Raw genomic sequence first — 27,027 nt, 5'->3', positions numbered from 1 at the left:
TAAGAATCACAGAGGTAGCACTCATTTACATTTGCTGGGTTCAAGACAGGGTACCTCTGTGACAATAAAAATAGTTTTAAACATATAGAGGAATCAACAAAGTATGTGTTCCCTGCATGCATTTTAAATTGAGGGCCTTTATCACTAGGGGATTTTAAACTAAACCCAAGCAAGCCAGAAATACAGCTGATGTGAATTCCCATTGTTCTGTTCATACTTTGATTTCATGGAGTAACCCTCACAGAATTAGTTCCAGTACCTAAAAGGGTGTTACAAGGAGGGAGAAAAATTGTTCCTCCTGACCTCTGATGATAGGACAAGAAGCAATGGGTTTAAATTTCAGCAAGGGTGGTTTAGGTTGGACATTAGGGAAAACTTCATCATGGTAAGAAGTCTCGGAGGAACAAGCCTCCCCCCTTCCAGAGTCGAGTGAACTGAGCTGGGGGGAAGGGTTAAAGGGCTCGAGTCAGCCTGCTTCACACCTGCCAGGTGTGAGGTGTAAGACTGGCCCAACCTGTCCCTTTCCCCCTTTGTTTTAAGGACAGACCTAAAGCAGATTCCCTGAGGAGTCTTTTCTTTTGCTAGTCCAGTGGAAGCTGGATTCCTTTGCCAGTCCAGTTGGTGGCTAAAGAGTTGAAATCACTGGTTTGGCTGAGAGCCAGACCCATTGCAGCCAGTGGAGTGGCGGCAACCAGGAGAGTGGCTGGTGGGAATGACTGGCTGGTGGTGTAACGTGGCGCAGAGCGGCGGCAGGCGAGGAGCGACGACCAGCAGTGTGGAGCGGCGACCAGTGGCGTGGTGTGATGGCAGGCGAGGAGCGGTGACCAGTGGCGTGGTGCGGAGCGGCAGCAGATGAGGAGCGGCGACCAGCGGTGGCAGCAGGCAAGGAGCGGCAGCAGGCGACCAGCAGAGCGTCCGGTGGCGTGGGACAAGACAGTTGGTGGAGTGTGGATGAACTTTGGGACTCTGGGTGGCACAGACCAGGGACAGAGACTTTTGGGGTGTCGGACTCTTTGGACTGTTTTTGCTGTGGAGGGGTTGTTTTGGTTTGTTTTTGTGTTCACTGGAGTAATAGGAGTTTGGTGAGAAAGTAGATAAAACACAGAGGCATTAGTGGCCATGGCCCAAGTAGTAGAGAACACAAGGAGGATGATTGGATGTGGTAGCTGCGGTATGTACATGATTCTGGAGGGGGTACCTGAAAGGAGTTTTGTTTGCATGAAGTGCCGCCTGATCGAGCTGATGGAAGAAAAGATCTGAGGACTGGAGATGCAGGTGGAAACTCTGGTTGAGTTTAGAAGGGGGTTTGAGCAGATGATGGGGCAAAGGCATGACGTGGCTGAAGGGGAAAGTTTAGATATGCAGATGGAAGCAGGATCAAGGGCCTCAGAGGGGGGACTGCTGGACGAAGAAAATGGACAGTGGAAGCATGTGACTCAGAGAACCAGGCAGAGGAAAAGATGGGTCAGTGAAGGAAAAATAGAGCTCAAGAACAGGTATGTGGAGCTGGAGAATGAAGAAGGGGTACAGCAGGTAGATAATGAAGATGGAAGGGTAAAGAAGAAGAGAAGAGTGGCTAGTCCCATAGATAAAGGGGAAGACTTAATGGAGACAACACCAATAATGAGCATTAGGAGGATACAGGATGGGTTAAAGAGGATTACAAGGGAAAATAGGAATGGCAAGGACTTGCAGCCAGAGGAAGCTAGAGATAGACCAGAGTATTTCACTGTCACTAGGAAAAGGCAGGTCTATGTGATTGGGGACTCCTTATTGAGAAGAATAGATAGGCCTGTAACCAGAGCTGATTCAGAGAATAGAAGGGTGTGCTGTCTGCCAGGTGCTAAGATACGGGATGTGGAACTGAGGTTGAAGAGGATTATTAAGGGAGCAGGAAGGAATCCATTGATCATCCTTCAAATGATACGGCTAGATTCTCGCTGGAACGAATTAAGAGAGACTATGCTAGGCTGGGGAGGATGCTCAAGGAAATTGAGGCTCAGGTGATCTTTAGTGGGATTCTGCCTGTTCCTAGAGAAGGGCAACTAAGATGTGACAGGATTATGATGATCAATAGATGGCTTAGGCAGTGGTGCTATAAGGAGGGCTTTGGGATGTATGGTCACTGGGAGGCATTTATGGACAGAGGACTGTTCTCTAGGGATGGACTTCACCTAAGTAGGGAGGGAAATAGACTTCTAGGATGGAGGCTGGCTCAATTGATTAAGAGAGCTTTAAACTAGGAATTTGGGGAAGACGGTTGGGAGATGCCCAGGTAATCTCTACGCCAGATTTTAACACAGAGAGGGAGGAAAACGAAGTAAGAAAGGATATAGCTGGGGGTAGGAGAATGAACATGAGGAAGGGTGGGGTGGATACTAGTCTAATAGGTCATATTGGAGGTATAACGTCCGTGCCAAATTGGGTAAAGAATGTGAATGAGGCCAAACAGCAAAAATTAAGATGTTTGTTCACCAATGCGAGGAGCCTAGGTAACAAAAAGGAGGAACTAGAGCTATTGGTCCAGGAAGTGAAACCAGATATTATAGGAATAACAGAAACATGGTGGAATACTAGGCATGACTGGAGTACAGGTATTGAAGAGTATGTGCTGTTTAGGAAAGACAGAAATAAGGGTAAAGGTGGTGGAGTCGCATTGTATATTAAAGATGAGGTAGAATGTAAAGAAATAAAAAGTGATGGAATGGAGAAGAGAGAGTCTGTTTGGGCAAAAATCACATTGGGGAAGAAAACTATCAGATCCTCCCCTGGGATAGTGCTTGGGGTGTGTTATAGACCACCAGGATCCAATTTGGATATGGATAGAGACCTCTTTAATGTTTTTAATGAAGTAAATACTCATGGAAACTGTGTAATCATGGGAGATTTCAACTTTCCAGATATAGACTGGAGAACAACTGCTAGTAATAATAATAGGGCTCAGATTTTCCTAGATGTGATAGCTGATGAATTCCTTCTTCAAGTAGTTGCTGAACCAACAAGGGGGGATGCTATTTTAGATTTGGTTTTGGTGAGTAGCGAGGACCTCATAGATGAAATGGTTGTAGGAGACAACCTTGGCTTGAGTGATCATGAGCTAATTCAGTTCAAATTAAATGGAAGGATAAACAAAAATAAATCTGAGACTAGGGGTTTTGATTTCAAAAGGGCTAACTTTAATAAATTAAGGAAATTAGTTAGGGAAGTTGATTGGACTAAAGAAACTATGGATCTTAAAGTGGAGGAGGCCTGGAATTATTTTAAGTTAAAGTTGCAGAAGCTGTCAGAAGCCTGTATCCCTAGAAAAGGAAAAAAATTATAGGCAGGTGTGTTAGACCAAGCTGGATGAGCAAGCATCTCAGAGAGGTGATTAAGAAAAAGCAGAAAGCATATAAGGAGTGGAAAATGAGAGGAATCAGTAAAAAAAGCTACCTTATTGAGGTTAGACCATGTAGTGAGAAAGGCTAAAAGTCAGGTAGAGTTGGACCTTGCAAAGGGAATTAAAACCAATAGTAAAAGGTTTTATAGCCATATAAATAGGAAAAAAACAAAAAAAGAAGAAGTAGGACCGCTAATTACTAAGGATGGAGTGGAGGTTAAGGATAATCTAGGAATGGCCCAATATTTGAACAAATACTTTACTTCAGTCTTTAATGAGGCTAATGAAGAGCTTAGGGACAATGGTAACTTAACGAATGGGACTAAAGATATGGAGGTAGATATTACCATACCCGAGGTAAAAGCCAAACTTGAACAGCTTAATGGGAGTAAATCAGGGGGCCAGATAATCTTCATCCAAGAATATTTAAGGAACTGGCACATGAACTTGCAAGTCCATTAGCAAAAAATTTTAATAAATCTCTAAACTCAGGAGTTGTACCATTTGACTGGAGAATTGCTAATATAGTTCCGATTTTTAAGAAAGGGAAAAAAAGTGACCCGGGTAACTATAGGCCTGTTAGTTTGACATCTGTAGTATGTAAAATCCTGGAAAAAATTTTGAAGGAGAAAGTAGTTAGAGACATTGAGGCTAATGGCAATTGGGACAAATTACAACATGGTTTTACAAAAGGTAGATCGTGCCAAACCAACCTGATCTCCTTTTTTGAGAAAGTAACAGATTTTTTAGATAAAGGAAATGCAGTATAAGTAAGGCCTTTAGTAAGGCATTTGATACAGTACCACATGGGGAATTATTGGTTAAATTGGAAAAGATAGGGATTAATATGAAAGTTGAGAGGTGGATAAGCAACTGGTTAAAGGGGAGACTACAGCGGGTCATATTGAAAGGTGAACTGTCGGGTTGGAGGAAGGTTACTAGCGGAGTTCCTCAGGGATCAGTTTTGGGGCCAATTTTATTTAATCTTTTTATTGCTGATCTTGGCACCAAAAGTGGAAGTGTCCTAATAAAATTTGCGGATGACACAAAGTTGGGAGCTATTGCCAATTCAGAAAAGGATCAGGATATCATACAGGAAGATCTGGATGATCTTGTAAATTGGAGTGATAGCAATAGGATGAAATTGAATAGTGAGAAGTGTAAGGTTATGCATGTAGGGATTAATAACGAGAATTTTAGTTATAAACTGGGGACACATCAGTTGGAAGTAACGGAGGAGGAGAAGGACCTCGGAGTCCTGGTTGATTAAAAAATTACTATGAGCCGCCATTGTGACATGGCCGTGAAAAAGGCTAATACGATCTTGGGATGTATTAGGCGAGGTATTTCCAGTAGGGATAAGGAGGTGTTAGTGCCATTATACAAGGCATTGGTGAGACCCCATTTGGAATACTGTGTGCAGTTTTGGTCTCCCATGTTTAAGAAGGATGAATTCAAACTGGAACAGGTACAAAGAAGGGCCACTAGGATGATCCGAGGAATGGAGGGCCTGTCTTATGAGGGGAGACTCAAGGAGCTTGGCTTGTTTACCTTAACCAAGAGAAGGCTGAGGGGGGACATGATTGTACTTTTTAAATATATTAGGGTACGTCTACACTACAACGTTAATTCGAACAAACTTAGTTCGAATTAGTTAATTCGAACTAAGCTAATTCGAACTAACGAATCTAGAACTAAAAACTAGTTCGAATTAGCGTTTTGCTAATTCGAACTAGCAAGTCCACATTGAGTGGACTCTGAACAGGGCTTAAGGATGGCCGGAAGCAGTGCCGGCAGGGCATCAGAGGAGGACTTAGAGCGTGGAGATGCTGTCTCAGGCTAGCCGAGGGCTGCGCTTAAAGGGTCCCGACCCCCACCCCGGACACACAGTTCTAAGGGGTGCCCCGCTTGCAAAGAAGTTTTGGCTTGGAGTGCCCGGAGTACCCACACTGGGCACATCACACCACTCGGCCATCAGCCCGGCTGAACTTGCTGCAGGCTGCCATCTGGGGAGAGGGGGCAATCGGGGGGCTGCAGGAGAGCTTCCACCCCCAGAAGCCCGCAGAGTCAGCCCAGTCCTCCCCATCGGGGGCTCGTACCCCATTCCTCCCTCACCTCCTTCCACTTACCCTTCGCTAGCCCCCCTTCTTATTGATGTACAAAATAAAGATAACGTTTCTTCCAACATTGACTCTGTCTTTATTGAACAAAACTGGGGGAGACTGGGAAAAGGAGGTGGGAGAGGGGAAGAGAAATGCTGGGAGAGGGGAGGGCAACTAACATGATCAGGGGTTGGGAACAGGTCCCAGATGAAGAAAGGCTACAGAGACTGGGACTGTTCAGCTTAGAAAAGAGGAGACGGAGGGGGGACAGGATAGAGGTCTCTAAAAGCAGGAGTTGGGTGGAGAGGGTGCATTCAGAAAAGTTCTTCCTGAGTTCCCATCAAGAAGGACTAGAGGACACCAAAGGAAAGGAATGGGTAGCAGGCTTGAAACTAGTAAGAGAAAGTTGTTCTTCTTGACAAAGCAAATAGTTAACCTGCGGAACTCCTTGCTGCAGGAGGCTGTGAAGGCTACAACTAGAACAGAGTTGAAAGGGAAGTGAGATCAAGTCATGGAGGTTGGGTCCATGGTGTGGTATTAGCCAGGGGGTAGGAGTGGTGTCCCTGCCCAAAGTTTGTGGAAGGCTGGAGAGGGATGGCACGAGACAAATGGCTTGGTCACTGTCTTCGGTCCATCCCCTCCAGGGTTCCTAGAGTTGGCCGCTGTTGGCAGACAGGCTACTGGGCTAGATGGACCTTTGGTCTGACCCAGGACGGCCATTGTAAGCTCAGGGCTCAGGGTCGGGGGTCTCAGTGGACCCCCTTGATTTTCATGCACACCTGCTCCTGGGTGGCCAGGCTGGCAGCTCTCCTGCCCTAGCCGGCCACTTTCCTGTGCCTAGTGCGGAGATCGTGGACGAGGTCCATGATGTCCGCACTAGCCCAGGAAGGTGCCCGCCTCTTGCGGTCCAGGGCAAACTCCCGGGAGCCGCCAGCCTGGTCCCGGGAAGAGGGGGTGGGCTGGGGGACATCGGGTGGGTGGCTCTGTGCCGTGCCAGGTGCAGGGTCTGCTGGCTGGGTGCTGGCAGGCTTGCACCTGGCACGGGCACCGTAGCCAGCCCGTGCCCCTTTAAGGGGTCCGGGGCCGGGAAGGGGGCATAGAGTTTCCCAGAGTGGCCACCAGGGAAACCTGGGGAGGGCTAGCCTCCCACTAGTTCGAATTAAGGGGCTACACACCCCTTAATTCGAACTAGCTAGTTCAAACTAGGCTTAATCCTCATAAAATGAGGTTTACCTAGTTCGAACTAAGCGCTCCGCTAGTTCGATTCAAATTCGAACTAGCGGAGCACTAGTGTAGCGCCTATTAAAGTTAGTTCGAACTAACGTCCGTTAGTTCGAACTAACTTTGTAGTGTAGATATACCCCTAGAGGGATAAATACCAGGGAGGGAGAGGAATTATTTAAGCTTAATACCAATGTGGACACAAGAACAAATGGATATAAGCTGGCTAGTAGGAAGTTTAGACTTGAGATTAGACGAAGGTTTCTAACCATTAGAGGAGTGAGGTTCTGGAACGGCCTTCCAAGGGAAGTAGTGGGGGCAAAAGTTCTAGCTGGTTTCAAGATTAAACTAGATGGGTTTATGAAGGGGATGGTTTGATGAGATAACATGATCTTGGTAACTAATTGTCCATACATTATCAGTGGGAATAGGTCAATGGAGGGATGATAGGAGTTACTATAGAGAACTTTCTGGGTGTCTGGCTGATGAGTCTTGCCCACATGCTCGGGGTTTAGCTGATCGCCATATTTGGGGTCAGGAAGGAATTTTCCTCCAGGGTAGATTGGCCGAGGCCCTGGAGGTTTTTCGCCTTCCTCTGTAGCATGGGGTACAGATCACAGCTAGAGGATTCTCTGCATCTTGGGGTCTTCAAAGTATTTGAAGGCTTCAATATCTGAGATATAGGTGAGAGGATTATTCTAGGAGGGGTGGGTGAGATTCTGTGGCCTGCACTGTGCAGGGGGTCAGACTAGATGATCATAATGGTCCCTTCTGACCTTAAAGTCTATGAGTCTATGAGTCTATGAGCTGATTCTTGGCTGGGGGTGGGGGGGGCTTAGCTCATGTTTGGGTTATGAACTCTGTTTGTGGTGTTTCCTCCAAGTTAATGCCATATGACTTCTCTCTCTGTTTCATTAAATGTTTCTTTCCTATACTCAGACTCAATGCTTGCGAGTGGGGAAGCATTGCCTCTCAGAGACACCCAGGGGTGTGTGAATTTCCCAGATTACTGGGTGGGGGCTCAAGCCAGTTCTGTGTGAGATGGACCCCAAGATATCGAACCCAGCCCTCGTTACTGCCAGGCCTACCCAGCAGAAGGGTTACACAGAGAACTGGTATAAGTTTTATTGCTATGAGCATCTTTTTACAGGTTCAACTCATTCAACAATAGCAGGGTTTTCCTGGTTTAACTGCTCCAAAATGGCAAACTTTCTAATGTAGCCTAGTACCAGGTCTACTCTACACACATCTTCTGGCATAGCTAGGTTGATTGGGGTGTGAAGAGACGTGTTCTCTGAGGTGTATACTGGTGGAGAAAAATCGATGAAAGATATGCCACTCCAGCTACGTGAATTGCATAGCTGGAGTCAACATACCTTACACTGATTTTCTGGGGCAGCTCCATAGTGGTAGGACAACAAGAGAAATGTTCCCACTGACTTTTCTTACTCCTCATGACAGTAAGGAGTACTAGAGCTAAGAGGGGCATCCTCAGGGTTCGATTTAGCAGGTCTTTACTAGACCCACTAAATTGAACCTTGGAGGATCGATCTCCAGAGCGTCACTCCTCCGGCAAGTGGAGACATGGCCTAACACAGATGTACTGGAGGAAGACCCCCTAGTGTAGATGCAGCTATGGTGATAAAACTGCCCTTTTACCACTAGAGTTAGTTTCATTCCAGGATGGTAGAATGAGCAGTAGTGGTAAAAATGCAGTTTCACCAGTATAGGGTAACAGTATAGTTATACCCATGCTCCCAGTGTCAAACCTCTCCAGGTCTTATTCATTGAGAAAAAACTAGCTAAAAATTGTAGCCCTTTTCTCTGGTGTCAGACAAGGTTCCCTCTACGTTTTTTCAGCCTTGGCAGAATAAATTTTATGTGCACCGAGAAACGTGCAGATGTGCACCACCCATAGAAACACACACTGTCTGCTGTGAGCAGCTGGGCAACACCTGAATCTCTGGAGAGCAGATACCCAAGTGCTCAGTTTACAGGGAAGACTAGTGTCAGACCCATCTTGGTGCTGTCCAGGTATTGCAGGTTTTCCACAAGTGTTTGCCAAAAGGTTGGTGACAAATTTCATGGGGTGGCTAAGTGTTTGCATCAGTGATGCAATTTACATGGCCAATTATATACTTATCATGCAAGTCATCTGCTATTAGTGGTGGAATCTTCTAAACCAGGTGATTAACCAGTGTGGTTCAGCCAATACTGACTGACGAATAGCAATAGTTCTTGCTCACATGGGTGATTGTCTTGTTTGGATGACAGGCAGAGATCCCTATGAAGAATGGGAATTTCCCAAACATTCACACACAGGAAAAATCATTTATGCAGACGCTTGCAAATCTAAAATAACAAAGGGCTGGAACATGGCTGAACACAACCACACCTGAGCACTGCTTTTGCAATCTGTTTTCAGCTCTATTATTCAGACAGGCCTGGGCAATGTTCCCTCTAATTTTTTTCCATCCATGCACAGAATAAATTGGGTTTTATGCACTGAGGCATGTGTGGATGTGCACCACCAGTAGAAACACATGTTGCCAGCAGTGGGCACTCTGCTAATCAGCTGGGTGGCACCTGAATCTCTCTGGCATGGCCACCCAAGTGCTCAGCTTACAAGGGACACTGAGCATGGGCTGTTTCCTGCTGCCAAAAAGTGATCAGGGAGAGGCTGCCCCAACTGACTATAAGTAGCAGCTCATGGGTTGAAATTTGCAATGATACAATTTTGATTTGAGATGGCACCCATAGCTCACTGGGGGGGGGGGGGGGGGGAGGGGAGGACCACGGAAGAGCTCACAGTGACTCGCTAAAGATGAAACTCCTGTGTTGCCTCTCTCAGCTAAAAAATAAGAGAATTTTTTTACTGCTGCAACTCAACCTGGGAGCTGAATATCCAGCCAGGTTTTGTCTATCTCCAGTGTGTAAGGCTCAACAGCTGGAATCTAGCTGACAATTATCTTATCGATGCATGAGGTGGACTTTGATTGGATCTGTATTTGTGTGGGCTGCACTGTGTAGCTTCAGTTCATCAAACCACTTAAGCAGATGCTTAACTTTAAGCACAGGAGCAGCCCCAATGAGCACACTGTAAGAATCACAGAGGTAGCACTCATTTACATTTGCTGGGTTCAAGACAGAGTACCTCTGTGATAATAAAAATTGTTTTAAACATATAGAGGAATCAACAAAGTATGTGTTCCCTGCATGCATTTTAAATTGAGGGCCTTTATCACTAGGGGATTTTAAACTAAACCCAAGCAAGCCAGAAATACAGCTGACGTGAATTCCCATTGTTCTGTTCATACTTTAATTTCATGGAGTAACCCTCACAGAATTAGTTCCAGTACCTAAAAGGGTGTTACAAGGAGGAGGGAGAAAAACTGTTCCTCCTGACCTCTGATGATTGGACAAGAAACAATGGGCTTAAATTTCAGCAAGGGTAGTTTAGGTTGGACATTTGGGAAAACTTCCTGTCAGGGTGGTTAAACACTGGAATAAATTGTCTAGGGGGGCTGTGGAATCTCCATCACTTGGGATATTTAAGAGCAGGTCAGATAGACATCTGTCAGGGATGGTCTAGATAGTACTGTGTCCTGCCGTGAGTGCAGGGAACTGAAGTCAATGACCTCTTGAGGTCCCTTCCAGTTCTAGGATTCTATGATTGTATATAAATTCTTTGGTGTGAAATAGTGTCTTTACTTCCCCCTCCTGTTTGTTGCCTCCTCCTGCAGTGGCTCTGTTTGCAGAAAGAGTCACCCACTTATCATCTCATAAAACTCCTGGTTCTTCTCCCACTCAGTCTAGCTGGAAGCAAGCATCGGTTTTATCAACTCATAAATTTCCTTCTAAAAAGGAACGGTTATGCAATGCAATACTCAATTAAATACAAAAAACTGAGTCACTTCACTGCCTCAAAATGGAGCTGCCCATAAAGTTAGCCATTAACAGATATAAATACATTAAAAGCAAGAGGAAGACCAAGGACAGGGTAGGCCCACTGCTTAGTGAGGAGGGAGAAGCAGTAACAGGAAACTTGGAAATGGCGGAGATGCTCAATGACTTCTTTGTTTCGGTCTTCACCGAGAAGTCTGGAGGTGTGCCTAACGTAGTGAATACAAGCAGAGAGAGGGTAGGTTTAGAAGATAGGATTCACAAAGAACAAGTTAAAAGTCACTTAGGAAAGTTAGATGTCAGCAAGTCACCAGGTCCTGATGAAATGCATCCCAGGATACTCAAGGAGCTGATAGAGGAGGTATCTGAGCCTTTAGCTATGATCTTTGAAAAATCATGGCAGACAGGGGAGATTCCAGAAGACTGGAAAAGGGCAAATATTGTGCCCATCTATAAAAAGGGGAATAAGAACAACCCAGGAAACTATAGACCGGTCAGTTTAACGTCTGTCCCAGGGAAGATAATGGAGCAGGTAATTAAGGAAATCCTATGCAAACACTTGGAAGGTAATAAAGTGATAGGGAATAGCCAGCATGGGTTTGTGAAGAACAAGTCATGCCAAACTAATCTGATAGCTTTCTTTGATAAGATAACGAGCCTTGTGGATAAGGGAGAAGCGGTGGATGTCATATACCTAGACTTTAGTAAGGCATTTGATACGGTCTCGCATGATATTCTTATTGATAAACTAGGCAAATATAACTTAGATAGGGCCACGATAAGGTGGGTGCATAATTGGCTGGATAACCGTAGTCAGAGAGTTGTTGTTAACGGTTCTAAATCCTGCTGGAAAGGGATAACAAGTGGAGTTCCTCAAGGGTCTGTTTTGGGACCCGTACTGTTCAATATCTTCATCAATGATGTAGATATTGGGATAGAGAGTACGCTTATTAAGTTTGCGGATGATACCAAACTGGGCGGGGTTGCGACTTCTTTGGAGGATAGGGACATAATTCAAAATGACCTTAGCAAGTTAGAGAAATGGTCAGAGGTAAACAGGATGAGGTTTAATAAAGAGAAATGCAAAGTGCTCCACTTAGGAAGGAACAATCAGTTCCATACATACAAGATGGGAAGCGACTGTCTAGGAAGGAGCATGGCAGAAAGGGATCTAGGGGTCATAGTGGACCACAAGTTGAATATGAGTCAACAGTGTGATGCTGTTGCCAAAAAAGCAAATATGATTCTAAGTTGCATCAACAGGTGTGTTGTAAGCAAAACTCGTGAAGTCATTCTGCCGCTCTACTCTGCACTAGTTAGGCCTCAGCTGGAGTACTGTGTCCAGTTCTGGGCGCCACATTTCAAGAAAGATGTGGAGAAATTGGAAAGGGTACAGAGAAGAGCGACAAGAATGATTAAAGGTCTAGAGAACATGACCTATGAAGCCAGGCTTCATGAACTGGGCTTGTTTAGTTTGGAAAAAAGAAGATTAAGGGGGGACATGATAGCGGTTTTCAAATATCTAAAAGGGTGTCACAAGGAGGAAGGAGAAAATTTGTTCCTCTTGGTTTCTGAGGACAGGAAAAGGAGTAATGGGCTTAAAGTGCAGCAGGGGAGGTTTAGATTGGACATTAGGAAAAAATTCCTAACTGTCAGGGTGGTCAAATATTGGAATAAATTGCCAAGGGAGGTGGTGGAATCTCCCTCTCTGGAGATATTTAAGAACAGGTTAGATAGACATCTGTCAGGGATGGTGTAGGTGGAGCTTGGTCCTGCCTTGAGGGCGGGGGGCTGGACTCGATGACCTCTTGAGGTCCCTTCCAGTCCTATTATTCTATGATTCTATGATCTGTGCACATGCTAACCTCAGGTGCAGCATAAATTGATTGGGACATCTCCTTGTCTAGTGGTGTTTGCTCAATTGTTGATACTGAGGTAAGAGTGTTTGATTCAGTAATTGGTGGATTACATCATAATAAACAGAGTATTTTGGTTTTCTGTAGCATGGCTCCCACTAGAACTCCATTGACTGAAAAAAATATCACTAACAAGACTTACTTAATAGATCATCGTGAGTCAGTGTGCTTACAAAGAACAATTTCTGTCTACTGGCCAAAGTACAGAGTCAGAAGCTACTGTTCTTGCTAGGCCATTGATATTCTGTGTCTTTCGGCAAGTAATTTAGGGCCGGTCTGTGTTGACTAATTGACTCACATAGCTACTTAGGAGTAAATATTCCACAAATGCTAGCATGGAAAAACTCCCCCCATACTGATCCTCTGCTCTGACATCAATGCTTCTCCATTTAGGACTAATTACTCTACCTCAAAAATAAAATCACTTTTACTCTGGAATAAAGTGTCCACACTGAGTGTCATTCTGGAATGACAGAACCTTGCAAATCCACGCATGTCCGCTTTATATCTGCCGGTATCATTTTTGCAGAAGCGGATACAAATTGTGTATCTAGAACTCTGCACATTTGTGGATCGCTGCTTTATATCCAAAAGTATCTGCATCCGCGGATGTGGATGTGGATATCTTTAGCTCATTTTTGTGGATGCAGATGCTCATCTGGATGCAAACTTTTGTATCTGCACAGGGCTCTAGGAATATAGCAGAACTGTTATTCTAGAATAGTTTTGTTGGTCAATTTCTCTCATGTGCATGAGGCCTATCTGGAAGCATTATTAATATCTCATTCTCTTCTTGGGAGGAGTCTGCCAAAACTCGGATTACATCAACTTTCAGAACAAGCTATGCTTTATGCCTTGGCTTCATGACATGTAAGGGAGTGGAGCCTAACATACAGGGCTGGCCTGAGGCATTCTGGGCACGGGCGCACGGCGCCACCCCCGGGTGCATGACACATACGTGGGCCCGCCCAGGGTGCACAGCGTATGCACAGCCCAGCTACGGCCTCTGGCATGCAGCCTGGGGCCCACCCCCGGGGTGCTCGGCATAAGCGCGGTCCAGTCTGGCCTGGTTGTCGCTGCTGGCGCGCACACCGGGCCATGCAGGGCCCCGTGGCTGTGAGCGGGAGGGCGCTGTTGGCTGGTGCCGTGGGGATGGGGGCAGGCTGGTGCTGCGGGAGCCAGGCACGCGGCGCCTGATGGCAGCTGTAAGGGACGCCGTGCGCCCTGGGCAGCTGCCCGGCTCGCCCATGCCTCCGTCCAGCCCTGCTAACATACTGCGATTTTTGTGGATTCTATTCCTTGCTTTGTCCCCACTTGGGCATGTCACTTTAGTTCTCTGATCTTTGAATGCAACGTGGCAAATATATCCCGGTGTTATTCTGTTGGTGCCTATGGAGTTACAATCGGGCTGGGCTTGGCTCATTGGGTATAAAAACTTGTGTCTAGTCAATGGGAGCTTTCTGAGGATGGATAAGATTGTTTCAAGGCTCTACAGATAGGAGCTGAGGGAAGGACAAGTACAGTTTGAACCTGTCTAGTCTGGCACCTTTGACACCTCATCAGTGCCAAGCCAGAGAATTTGCCAAATCACGGGAGGTCAGTATTGTCTAGCAGCATTACCAGGGCCGGCCTGCAACATTTTGGCACCTGAGGTGGGGAGCTCAAATGACGCCCCCATGCCACCTTTTCTCCTGCCTGCCTGTTAGATCTTTTGTGCCCTCCTTCCTCCAGCACAGCACTCCACCATCTCTGTGCATCTAGAGCAGAGAGAATACACATGCACCAGCAGCAGACACAATTTTTTGCACTCTGGGTCCAGGCGGTGGACCCCCCACCGCCTCAGTTCACCTCATGGTAAGGCTGGCCCTGAGTATTACCAATACTTCCACTGTTTACTGCACTCTTGGGAGACATTTAGGGGTAAATTAGAGCTAAATAACAACACAGAACATTGAGAGACGGGACTGGTGGCTGTAAACAAACTTTATGGGACTGTGGGAAAGTTGCCCACACCCATGGTAAGCAAACATCCGTCTCACTAAAATCATGCCGGACCACGGATGCTGCTGGACTAGAGTGTGCTGGACTAAGAGGTTCAGTCTGTATTGTAACCGCTAAAGCCTTTACTCCATTCCTAGCACTGTCTGGACACATAAGAAGACACCGTCCCTGCCCCAGAAAATGTAGAGCCTTAGGAGACCAGCAGATGAAAGAAAGCAGCACAATCAAAATATATAGTGATAGAAATGTAGTCGTGTTAGTCTGGTGTAGCTGAAACAAAATACAGGACTATGTAGCACTTTAAAGACTAACAAGATGGTTTATTAGGTGATGAGCTTTCGTGGGCCAGACCCACTTCCTCAGATCAAAAGGAAGTGGGTCTGGCCCACGAAAGCTCATCATCTAATAAACTATCTTGTTAGTCTTTAAAGTGCTACATAGTCCTGTATTTTGTTTCAATCAAAATATATATCCCTTTTAACTATATTGTGGGGAAGATTCTCAACTTCCAAAGAACAGTGAGCTATGCAACACTATGCTCAATTACATATAAAAAACTGAGTCACTTTACTGTCTCAAAATGGTGCTGCCCATAAAGTTAGTCATTAACAGGTACCATTTGTGCACATGCTAACTTCAGGTGCAGCATAAATTGATTGGGACAGCTCCCTGTCTAGTGGAGGTTGCACAATTGTTGATACTGAGGCGAGAACATGTTTGATTCGGTAGTTGGTGGATTGCATCACAATAAACAGAGTATTTTGGTTTTCTGTAGCATGTCTCCCACTAGATCTCCATTGACTGAAAACAAAATCACTAACAAGACTTACTTCCTGCTGGAAGGATTTTGTGCCTAAGGCCCAGAATGTCTCCGAATTTTCATTGAATTTTCATTGTCCCACCTGTGAGGAGCTCATCCTAACTCCCTGTGACCGAGTGTATAAACTCCAGCCTGCCATGAAGGTGTTAAAAGATGCAGAGTAGAAGTCTCCTTAGCTATGGCTAATTGGGGGACCATTCCCAGCTGGGATAAGTGCCGGCAGCGCTGGCCAAAAGAGGCTGTGTGGGAGTGGAAGAGGACTCTGTGGTGACTACAAACTGGCAGGAAGCAGCTGGAATCTCCGTGGAGAAAGATCTGGAAGGAGCAGCTCTGTGAAAGGGGCCTGGAGGCAGGCAGAGACGTATTGGTGATTCTGAGGTTGCAGACCTGAGCTGGGTAATCCAGGCTCCTCAGCATGGAACCCAGGTTAGAGGGAGGATCTGGGTTCCCCTGTTTGCCACCAGGAAAGGGGATATGAAAGAGCCCTGAGGGATGGGCGGTAGAGCCCACAGTGGAAGTAGGGCCCACCGAAGAGTGTGTGAGCTCTGTGATCCTGGATGTAGTGGGCCTCTCGCTGGAGGGCTGAGTTGCCATGAGGGGAAACACATGGCAGGCCATTGTTGGCTGGCCTGGTTCTTGCGGGCATTGTGGGAAACCCTCGCTCTGAAGAAGGGATTTGAAAAGGCCGCCTCACTGATCCATTGATGGCCTCCCGTGCAGAAGGGGTGGTATAGAAGAAGGCACCCAGGCCAATCAAGATTCAGATGTTTGTGTGAGCAGCGGACACATGCACGGTCTAGCCGAGCAGTTGTCCCTGGAAGAGAGGCACAGGTGCCATAAGGTACCAGGGCAGACAAGGTAAAGGAACCATGAGCTTGCTGCCGTAGTGCAGAAGGGGGCAAGAGAGGAAGACGTCGCAATCAGAATGATGGAGAAGGGCCGATGGTCGGGGGCAGTGGTCCCTCTAAGCTGGATGGCAGGTGATTAATCAGCCCTGTGCAATCAGGGCAGAGAGCCCTAAGCCTCTGGCTGAGTGGGGCTGATTAATCACCTGGGAAGCTGTGCTACCCCGCAGATTAGAGGGACTGGTCTTGGGGCTGCATTTTGAATGGCATAATGTGGGTGACAGAGGCCAGTAATAAAGATGGGAAAAATACAGCAAAAGAAACAGCAAGTTTTCTACCTGGCTTGGTGGGGTAAAGTCAGTGGGAGTTTTGCCCAGGGGATGACAGAGTTAGCAATGGGCAAGGGCTTTAGGGGGTGTCATACACAATAATACACAGTGGTTGTATGTTATAAATTATTCATTACTAATTGCATCCGTGCAACAAGGGGTAAGGCATCCTTGCCGTGCAAACTACCAGGATGTCATCTGGCTACTGCAACCATAGCCACTCAACGCGAAAAAGAGCTGACAGAGATGTAGGTTTCTCACGAGGGGTGCGTCTACATGGCAGCATGATTTCGGAATAGCTGACGTTATTCCTAAATGACATTGTGCGTGTCTACACAACACGCCTTTATTTCAAAATAATGGCGAGCTGGAGGACTTCGTACTCCGACTCCTGGAGCCCTCATTTCACAAGGAGTAAGGGAAGTGGGAGGCAGAGTGTTCTTCCTTCGACTTCCTGCTGTGTGGACAGTGCCAGAAGCCAAATTAAGTTACTTTGACTTAAGCTATGCAATTGACGTAGCTGAAGTTGTGCTGCTTAATTTGACTTTAGCCCTGCTGTGCAGATGTCCCCTGGGAGACTTTCAAACTCTGAGGGACAGAAATAACATTGAGGTGTCTTTTTGGGTGGCATAACATGTTTTCCATGCATCTCTCTCTGTTTCCACAAGTGACTCACTTTACCACAAGGCTTCCAAAGGGTGATGGTAAGACTGAAGGAGGGAATTCCCCATGGTTGCTGACCACAGTATAGACTTTGCTGTGCAACCAAGGCCGATCAAAGATGAGCAAGTTACCTCACTTTCTAGCCTCTGGCACCAACTGGGCCAGCCTCAGTACCCAGGAGGAGTGGCTGGAGATCAAGCACTGACTGAGAAGGGTTGGGAAGAATGGTTGTTCTCACTTGCGGTGCAGTCAGACAACAATGGAGGTTTTATGCAGCTGCTACCAAACCTACCAGCAGAAGGGGGAGGCAAAGGGGGCAGTTGCCCTGGGATCCAGCAATTCAAAGGGGCCCGCTCCTGGCCAACACTGCTGTGACTGTGGCAATGGTGACGGCGGGAGCCCCAGGGCCTTTCAATCATCACCAGGCTCCATACTCCAGGTGGCTGTGAGGGTGGGGAAGGCCCTGCCTCTTTCATCCAAGACTCCGCCCTGCCCTCACCTTGCACAGGGGCCCATGGAGGCTGTTGGAGCCTCCTATTGCTACATGCTACGGCGGCCTGGGAAAAGTGAGGAGCACCATTGAAACGTGGCCTGCTCCACAAGGCTCCCGACCATCCAAGAGAGAGCCAGGAGCCAAGCTAAGTGACTTAGTGAGTTGACAGTGACTCAAAGTTTAAGGAAGGGACCATCATGATCCTCTAGTCGGGTTGCCAGCCATAGAACCTCACCCATCCACTCCTGTACGAGACCTTGCACCATTAGCTGCGTTACTGGGATCGTGGTCTAAAGACTTCAAGTTACAGCAAATCCACCATTTATACCAGTTTAAACCTGCATGCGACCTGTGCCCCTTCCTGCAGAAGAAGGTGAAAAGAACCACAACCCAGGCCTCTTCCAATCTGCCTCTAGAGAAAAGTCCTTCTTGACCCAAATATGGCATCAATCAGGTCCTGAAACCCTCCAGCCACAAACTTGTGAAACAATTCTCTGTAGTAACTTGAAGCCCTCCCATATAGCATCCTATCTCCAGCCATTGGAGAGGGACTCATCAGATCATCTCTGCCATAAAGTTATCAAACTCAGTCTTGAAGCCAGTTGGGTTTTTTGCTCCCCACTGCTCCCCTTGGAAAACCGTTCCAGAAACAAGCAGGATACAGACTTGAGAAGAGCAAGCTAAGACTGTCGTTTCCCACATGTGAGGTTCCTCATGCTTTGCCTTCCAAACTCATTCCCTTGCAGAGTAATCCAGTCAGTGGAAGAGTGGAACACGCCAGATTTGTGTGAGAAAAGAAGTCACGGCACATGACTGGCCACCAATGGTGGTGCAGGGGAACTATTTAAAACGTGACAATGGCTTGGTAGAAGTGCCCTGTTGAACTCATTTGGTGGGTAGCTTTCAAAACCTCTGCAGCAACCATCAAACAGACAGCGTGAGCAGCATTGCATGGATACGTCATTGTCTCATGGCCTTTAGCGATAAAACAGGGCAGTAAAGTATTCATGCACATGGTGAGCGCTGTGTGACAGGAATTGATCACCTCAGTCCAGTTCCAACTGGGACAGATATCAACAATCCCCACATTGGCCAGTAAAGGAGGCCCAGGAACGAATAGGCCACGAAGGACTCTTTCTCAGCCCTGAAGATGGACCTTCCAGGTGAGTGGTGACACGGGAGAGCGAAGCTTGGCCTTCCAACCAGAAAGAAGAGGTAAAGGGTACGTCCAGACTACATGCCTCCGTCGACGGAGGCATGTAGATTAGCCAGATCGGCAGAGGGAAATGAAGCCGCGATTAAAATAATCGCGGTTTCATTTAAATTTAAATGGCTGCCCCGCTCTGCTGATCAGCTGTTTGTCGGTAGATCGGGGCAGTCTGGACGTTCCCCTGTCGCCAGAAAACCCTTTTGTCGACCGCCCCGTTATGCCTCATCCCACGAGGCATAACGGGGCGGTCGACAAAAGGGTTTTCTGGCGACAGGGGAACGTCCAGACTGCCCCGATCTGCTGACAAACAGCTGATCGGCAGAGCGGGGCAGCCATTTAAATTTAAATGAAGCCGCGATTATTTTAATCGCGGCTTCATTTCCCTCTGCCGATCTGGCTAATCTACATGCCTCCGTCGACGGAGGCATGTAGTCTAGACGTACCCTAAAGGTGAGAATGAGAGACGTAATATTTAGCCTTTCTCCACAGAAGAGAGGGAGAGACTTTGTTCCGCCTTCCTCCAGAAGACATTTGTGGGAGTGCGGAGTCAAACCAAATAGGGCACGTCTACACTACATGGACGATCGATGCTTCTGTGGTCGATCTTCTGGGGTTCGATGTAGAGGGTATAGCATAGACCCTCTAGCCTGAACTCAAAAGGTGCCCCAGCGCCGGCACTCCTGCTTCTCACAAGGAGTAAGGGAAGCCAGCGGGACATTTGCCCCCGTCAGCCTCCCACTGTGTGGATGGCGCAGAAATGCGATGGGAGATACGTTGACTCCGGTGATGAAACTCACGTAGCTGGAGCTGCCTATCTTACTTAGACCGTCCCATGTAGCATAGACCAGGACCTACTGGCTAGACAGTGTCAGCTTCAGAGATGACTTTTCCCCTCCCCCTGCCTTACAGTCATCAGCCAGAATGCTTCTGTGCCCAGCCTCTAGGACTGAACACCTCAGAGCAAGTGCACGCTCAGTAGAGGTCTCTCTGCTGCTCCACAGGCCAAGCAGCCTTTGAGAGATGGTTCAAGTGACACATGCATCGTCTGATTGTTTGCCCTCCGACCTCCTCCAGGGCTGGGGAGGCAGGGGCCACGCCATGCAGCATGCGGCCTCCGACCTCCTCCAGGGCTGGGGCCATGCCGTGCACCTTCTGCCATCCCTGGGGCTGCCCGCCTGCTGCCCTCCTCTCCCCATGTTTGGGAGGGAAAGCATGTGCACGGCTCCTGCCAGCACCAGGCGCCCAAATGCTGCCACCGTGCAGCACCAGCGCCCCCATCCATGACCAAAAATGCATGCTCAGGGGACGGAGTACCAGGGAGGGAAGCGGGTCAGGCAACAGCATGAAGGGGAAGGACTTGGGGGCCTGTTATGGACAGCCCCCTATGGGAGTCTTGAGCTGGATTTCGTGATTGCTCCAGCTGGGAATCACCTGTGGGCTGGCAGTTTGAGACCCCTGCTTCCTGGCATCTCCCCATGGGCATTTAATAGGGGAGAATGCCCACAGTCACTTAGTCACGTCTGGAAATTTTGGGCCTAGAGTCTTAAAACTTCACCTGCCCGGTGTGGGATTTCCCTTCCCTGAAGGATCATTCTACTGGGACACACGCGGAACGGCAGCATTTAACGACACCCACAACATTCCAAAAGCAAAGCCAGATAAGACAGCCAGACGGACAGTTTCGCAACTGCGGGGCAACTCACTCTTGAACAGGAGGAGCTGCCTTTCTGCACCTAAACGAGCAGCTGGCAGGAAGTCCCTGAACAAATTAGATTTAGCTGTGTCAAGTCCTGAGCTAATATTTTCCAGACTGACAACTTCTGACTCGTGTTTGTTTTGAAACACGGTGGTTTGCCTTGTCTCACACCATGGGAGCTTGCGCTGGTTGGCTGATGGGGAGATGACTTCTAAGAAAGCGAAAGTGAGACCCGAGGGGCGGGGGAGGAACTCTTTTCCGATAAAGCACAAGTTTAAATGCCTCGTGGCTGCTGCAAAACCGAAATGCTTATCACTGCTCAGAGAAAGGAGGGGAGAGGGGCCCATTCGCTGGTCAGACAGAGAGGTCAGCTGTTCTGTTTATGCTTCTTAAAGCCCACTTTTCCATGGGAGACCCTCTGCACAGCAGAGCCACCGCGCTTTTCAAGGTGAGGCACCAAAATGGTTCAGTCCGGATAGTACCATCTGTCCTCTTGGGGGCTCCTTACCCCTGCCCTTCCGCAGCCTGAAAACCACCTCTCCTAGCAAACTAGAACCAGCCTCTGCCCTGGCAGAAACCTAGATTGGAGCTCTCTGGGGCAGGGCAGCACTTTCTGTTACCTGTCTGTCCAGCTCCTGGTACAGAGAGTTCCTGAACCTTGACTGGGATTGCTAGGTGTGACCATAATAACATGACTCCATGGTTGGTGGGTGAAGGTAGGGATGGGGGAAGGAAAGCCCCTAACTCCGTCGCTAGCCCTACCCCTGCTACCCAAGCCCCGCCCCATGGGAACCAAGGTGCTACCCAGCACTATGGGGAGGGTGGGGAGTGGCCCCAGCCTCCCCAGCCCCAGAGCACAGGAAGGGCAGGCGCTCAGGGACAGCCACACTCTGCCTCCGGTACACCGACAGTAGGCATTCTGGGGGCGGAGCCTGAGCAGGGCCTTCCCCTGCCTATTATACCGGCAGCCTCTGCTTGGCCCACCCTCTGTCTGCCTTTTGAGCTCTCTCGAACTATACAAACTGCATGTGTCACCACAGTATCCCACGGCAACACGTCCAAAAATGCCTGAGTTGCTTAGAAGCCATTTGTAAGAAGGGTTGGGGTCAAATTTTCTGAGGTGCCTAAACATGCAGACAACTTCTTTTGCAAGTCATGCAAGAGACTTAAGGGAGTTAGGTACCTTGCTCCTGTTGACTTTCAATTAATTTTTAAAGGGTGATGGGGAAGAAGGGATAAATGGGACGAATTTTTCCGGAAACACATCAACTGACATTTCATTTTGTTTTGGGAGCTGAATCACATTTTTGACAACCCCACATTTGAATGCGAAGCAAGACACGGATGACTCGCCCATTATTTTGTTTACCAGCTTCACTGGTGGTTGCATTTTGATTTCGTCTCCAGAAGGGGCGGGGTCTGAGGCAGAAGGGGCGGGGTCTGAGGCAGAAGGGGCAGGGTTAGAGGCAGCTAGTGCCACCCAGACCACACCGTGCAGGGCTCCGGTGGCCATTTTAAGGGCCCACGACTCTGGCTGCTGCTTCTGCTGAGGTCATCGGCCCCCCAGAACAATTGCCCCCTTTGCTGGGCCCTGGCTCTCAGCTAGCAATGCTGCCTTTGTGGCTCTTCTATGCTCTTCCTCTAGGTCTTTTGCGTTAGCATATCTATTAGTAGGGCCCTACCAAATTCACAGCACATTTTGGTCTATGTCACTCATTGAATGTAAGTATTTTTAAAATCCTTTATAGGAATCTGTAATTTCGCAGTGTGGTAATGGTGGAGTCCTGACCCCCAAAGGAACTGTGGATGGGGTCACATGGTTAGTGCAGGGAGGTTGCAGTACGACTACCCTTACTTCTGTGCAACTGCTGGCAGCAGCACTGCCTTCAGAACTAGGCAGCTGGAGAGCAGCAGCTCTGGCCAACAGCCCATTCTCTGAGAGTAGATCCCCCACCATCAGTAGCACAGCAGTGAGGGTGGCATAGTATGGTATTGCTACCCTTACTTCTGGGCTGCTGCTGGGTGCTGCTTTCAGAGCTGGGCTCCCTGCCAACAGCCACGGTACTCCGGCCACCCAGCTCTGAAGACAGTGCAGAAATAAGGGTGGCAACCCTGAGACCCTCCCCTAACATAACCTTGTGGCTCCCTGGCAACTCTCTTTTGGGTGGGGACCCCTAATTTGAGAAACACTGGTCACCCCCATGGAATCTGTACAGGACAGGGCAAAAAGCACACAAGACCAGATATCTCAGTGGAAGTCCAGATTTCACGGTCTGTGGGTGTTTTTCGTAGCTGTGAATTTAGGAGGATTCTCTAAATTAGGTTATCTAGCTGAACCCTATAGGAGAGGAAAATGCAGTGACAAAAAATAGTCCTGTAGCACCTTAGAGACCAACACAAATGTATAGTATCATAAGCTTTTGTGGGTAAACCCCACTTCATCTCATGAGTTGGACTGTAAATAACAAAATCCAAGACATATATAACGCACAAGAAATACCTGTCAATTGTAGGACCATGTAAATGAAGCTAATTCAGTGGGCTGGATGTGTCCCATTCACAGCTTTTGATGTGAAAATGCGGACATCAAAGGCAAAGGAAATTGGCTTTGTAGTGTGCTAGCCAGTGAATGTCTTTATTCAAGCCCCGGGTAACAGTGTCAAATTTATAGATAAATTCCAGCTCTGCAGTCTCTTTCTGGCTGGTGAAATTCCTTTATAGAAGAATGGCTACTTTTAAATCCACGATTGAGTGACCAGGCAGATTAAAATGTTCCCCTACAGGCAGGGCCGGGTTAAGGCATGGGCTAGCGGGGCACCAACCTATGGAGGGTGCCTGATGGCAGCTGTAAGGGGCACCGCGTGCCCGGTTCCCAGATCGCAGGCTGCAGCAGCTCTCAGCGGCCACCCTGCAGTGGCTGCCCGGGGCAGGAGCCACGTTAACCCCCACAGCGCCGGCCAGGAACACCCTTCCCCGCCACGCGCCAGGTGGGGGCGGGGCCGTGCATGCGCCCTCTTCCACATTCCGGCACAGGGGCAGGGCTGTGCATGTGCCCTCCCCCAACCCGGGGTGCAATTAAACTGTCTGCCCAGGGTGCCGGAATGGCTCGGTCCGGCCTTGCCTACAGGTTTGTGTGTGTTACCATTTCCGATGTCAGATTTGTGTTCATTTATGCTTTGACACAGACATTGTCTGGTTTGGCCAATATACATGGCAGAGGGGCGTTGAATGTGGGACATGGACCTCTGGATAGTCAAGCCCATTTTTTGCAATGAGAAATGTCTGGTGTATTCAAAATATAGGCTGATGCTTTACTGTCCCAGTTTTCTCCCTAGTCCTGCTTGCAAGGTAGAGGCATCTGTAAGGATGTGTGCAATCTGCAGCCAAGCTAGAGTAGGGTGGGGTAAGCACCTTGCTGTTCTGGGAAGCAGCCTATTTTGTCTCCCTATTCTCGTGCCGAGGCGCTTTTAAAGGCTAAGCAATGTGACACTGCAACCTTCCCGCAAGAGCACTGCATATTTCTCTCTGACTTACCTCTGTGTATCATGAACATGAAGATATGGAACTCTTGTTCCCAGGACCACTGGGGATAGGAGTCACAGCGCCATTACTCCTGTCGCTGCAGGACAGTCAGCTTGTCCTCAGCTTCCCTGGCTTCTGAAGCCTTTAACTAGGCACTTGGAGCTGTTTAGCTAGCCTGGGTGTCTAAAGAAAGCCAACGGGTAGGTGAACATTGAGGTTCTTAGAGTACTAAGGACTGACAATCACCTTGTCCCTCTCCTGTCTCCAGAATGAGGAAAATTTGCTGGTGCTTATCCGGATAGCAGGTCCCTGACACCCCCAGCCTATCAGTCACCCAAGCTCTCTCCTCTGGGCTAACTCTGCCCTGCAGGTTAGCAATTGGTGAATCGTCGGCCCCTCTGAATTGTTCTGGGATTGGCAGCCTCTGTCACTTGGCTAATTACAGAAATGCCAGCTGCTGTCCCCAAAAGAGCAGAGTGATCACCAGCTTGCATGAGTCAACTCAGGACCAACGCTTTGCTTAATGCCACACCATGGAGATATATTTACAGCTACAAATCGTAAGTTGCTTAGCGAAGATCAAGATTTTAGAGGAAGCGGGGAAGGATAATGGACACAGAATTGTTTCACAATAAACCAAACTAGAATCCTTTTAAAGACTAAACTTATCAGGCTAAGCTCCAGTTTAGAGAAGTTTCTCATACCAAATGTCTTCTGCAGCATTTTCAGCCAAGCCCTGCTTGGGATCCTGTTTTCATGAATATAGATGTGCTCTCCATTGGCTTCTGAGATGCAGGGATAACAAGACGCTTTCCTAGGCCCCCCAGTCCTAGTCCAGTAAATCTTCAAAGTGGATCCCCAGACAAGACTTTTTCTCCCCCGTTCTTTTCTTCCTATTAAATAGATGAGTTTAGCTCAGACTGGCGATTGTGAATGAGCCAATGTTCAACTTAGGGGTACACGTGAACAGAAACAGGTAGATAAACATCTCTGGCTTGGCAGGAAACAAGTTTTTCACCTCTGCTGGGGATTAACACTTTGATAGAAGAACCAATTTCCAGTGTGTGTCTATACAGAATTCCTTAGACAGTAGCTACACATATATTTTATTTAGATATCATGACTAGTGTGACACTTGCTTTCCACTGAACCAGGATGCACTTACCAGAATCAGGATATTCTTATACCCTCCCTTGCCCTTGGCAGTAAGGGTTCTGTGAGTCACAGGGGCACCTTAAGGGAAAGTTGGAGGCTGCTGACTCTGAGCAATATCGGTCTCATGGGATAGCCACATGCTGGCTAAACTGGCATGATTTTCTGCACATGCTTTTAATGGAAAAGTTTTTCCATTAAAAGCATTTGCAGAAAAGAGCATCTAGATTGGCACAGATGCTTTTGCGCAAAAGCGCTTTTTGCAGAAAAGCGTCCGTGCCAAGCTAGACGCGGTTTTGCGCAAGAAAGCCCCGATCGCCATTTTCGCCATCGGGGCTTTTTTGCACAAAACAATACTGCGTTGTCTACACTGGCCCTCCTGCGCAAAAGCATTTGCACCAGGGGGCTTTTGCCCGAACGGGAGCAGCATAGCATTTCCGCAAGAACACTGACAATCTTACATGAGATCGTCAGTGTTCTTGCGGAAATTCAAGTGGCCAGTGTAGCCAGTTGGGAAGTTTTTCTGCAAAAGCAGGTGCTTTTGCGGAAAAACTTGCCAGTCTAGACGCAGCCGCTGTGTTTTGCACATCTGTAAAAACAAGGAACAGAACCTCGGCAACTGCTGGGAGGAAGAGATGGACAGATGTTCTGTCTAGCCACAGGCCATGTCTGGTAGGGCATGCAGGATCAGAGATCCAGTGTTCTCGTAATTTAAGGCAAGGCCATAGCCATGAAAAATCAATACACTGTGTGCAAGGATTTTGTTATGCTTTGTGTAACTGGATTTTTTTTCACTTTTTCCAACCAAGGTATTATTAATCTTTAATTGAAAACCACTGGAACGGAGCCTAAAGTGCACACACATTTGTGCTGATGGGGGTCTCAAATGCATGTAAATGTATCACAGCATAGCCAATATTCTTAGTGGAAGAGGTCCCCCGCCCTGAACTATCAGGTTGGCTTTCAACTTGGATTTCATGTTATGCATACCCAAGGATTCCTGGATGTCTCTAGCAATCTTTTCATGCTCTGGATTGGGGTTTGTGGCGTTCAGTAGTGGCCTCCCTAGGAAAGGCCAGTTTGCGTGAGAGGGCAGACACAAGAACAGTTGCTGTTGGTGCTGGTGGCTTTTTAATTCTCCTGGAGCCCCTCTGCTTTGTTGCTGCATTGGGCCATGTTCGAAGCATGCCCCTTGTCCTTCACTCGATCAGATACCCACTTGAGTATTCCGATGGCAGCTGTGAACATGGGACCGAACATGCTCCCCTCCTCAAGGAACAAGGCTGTTGAGGATTTCTCCATGGGGATGCCCAGGGCATGGGCGCTAGAAAGGGTGTGTGTGAAATTCCAGCTTCCGGTGAGTTGAAAAGGGCACTCCTGCACATGGGGATGTGGTGTCCAGTCACAATGACCTCCGCGTAGTAGATGGTATGCGGGCTGGCTCAGCTATGCAGCAGTGCACTGTGGGATAGCAAAGGGAGGAATGGCAGAAGGGAATAGTTAATTTGCCATGAGAATGCACCCACATAAATCCTATCCTGGGTTAGCTCATTCCAAACTAGTGTGAATCCACTTCCAAAGTGGATTAACTAATGTTAAATGAGACACCAAACCATTAGGGGACAACCTCCTGTATGTGGACTCAAGGTCTTATCCCACCCAAAAACCTCAAATAAATCTGAAAATTGTCACGTATCCATAAGCCCTATGCAACAAGGTCACAAGGAAACATGCACAGTATACACCCTGGATCTACCAAGCTCCTGGATAGAGTC

The sequence above is a fragment of the Pelodiscus sinensis genome, chromosome 21 (assembly GCF_052426305.1).
Source record: "Pelodiscus sinensis isolate ZL-2025 chromosome 21, ASM5242630v1, whole genome shotgun sequence".
In the NCBI taxonomy this organism is placed as follows: domain Eukaryota; kingdom Metazoa; phylum Chordata; order Testudines; family Trionychidae; genus Pelodiscus; species Pelodiscus sinensis.
The sequence above is the reverse complement of the archived record's forward strand: the minus strand, read 5'-3'. Positions refer to the sequence as shown.